This window comes from Gossypium hirsutum, chromosome A13, assembly GCF_007990345.1.
Source record: "Gossypium hirsutum isolate 1008001.06 chromosome A13, Gossypium_hirsutum_v2.1, whole genome shotgun sequence".
NCBI lineage: Eukaryota > Viridiplantae > Streptophyta > Magnoliopsida > Malvales > Malvaceae > Gossypium > Gossypium hirsutum.
Window position 1 is genome coordinate 46352460 of NC_053436.1, and position 944 is coordinate 46353403.

The 944-nt window shown below is 37.3% G+C and overlaps 1 non-coding gene across 1 annotated transcript; it reads right to left on the reverse strand.

Annotated features, from left to right (window-relative positions):
- Positions 1 to 484: 484 nt before the first annotated feature.
- Positions 485 to 591, reverse strand: LOC121213421 (small nucleolar RNA R71). Its single transcript, XR_005908803.1, has one exon. It is a non-coding gene; the product is annotated as a small nucleolar RNA R71 (small nucleolar RNA).
- Between the last annotated feature and the right edge of the window lie 353 nt (positions 592 to 944).

Sequence of the window (944 nt, forward strand, 5' to 3'; positions counted from 1 at the left end):
GAGAAGAGAATTACATAATATGGCTAGGAAAGGGGATGATCTTGGTTGGAATGATCTATTAAATCCAAATGGTTGGGATGTTAATCTTCCTATTCGCGGTGCGATAGATGACCGAGACAGGCCAATTTGAGAGCATGTTGTTCCAATTTTAGATGGCCTAAATCCGAGGATAGTAAGACCACACATATAAGCTCAGCATTTTGAGTTAAAATCGGTAATGTTTCAGATGCTATAAACTGTTGGACAATTCAGTGGGTCACCAACTAAAGATTCGAGACTACATTTGAGACTTTTTCCAGAGGTCTGTGACTCGTTTAGATAATAAGGTGTTCCTCAAGACACCTTGCAGCTCAAATTGTTCCCATACTCCTTGAGAGATCATACAAAAGCATGGCTTAATGCCTTATTGTCGAGAATAGTGGCATCACGGAATGACCTGCGCTAGAGGTTTTTGCTACAGTATAATCTACCAAATATGAATGCCAAGCTCAGAAATAACATAACATCTTTTTGATAATCAGAGGATGAAACGTCCTATGAAGCCTAGGAAAGATTTAAGGAATTACTTAGAAAATGTTTGAAGCATGGGTTCCAATACTAGAATCAGATGTAGATGTTTTACAATGGGCTGAATACACATAAAAGGATGGTAGTCGGTGTATCCGCCAATGGTACTTTGTTGGATAAATCCTATAATGAAGCATATAAGATTTTGGAATGGATTGCCAAAAATGATTATCAATATCCTACCACGCGAGTTTGGACTGGCAGAAGAGCTGCTAGCACGATGGAACTTGATACAATCACTTCATTGACAACCCATGTATCCTTTTTTGTAACAACCCAGTTTCATCTAAATAGGAATAGTGGTTTTGGGACCACAAATTTGAGGTCTAAAAATTATTTAAATATTATTTTTGGTGTTTACAACATGTGAATTTATA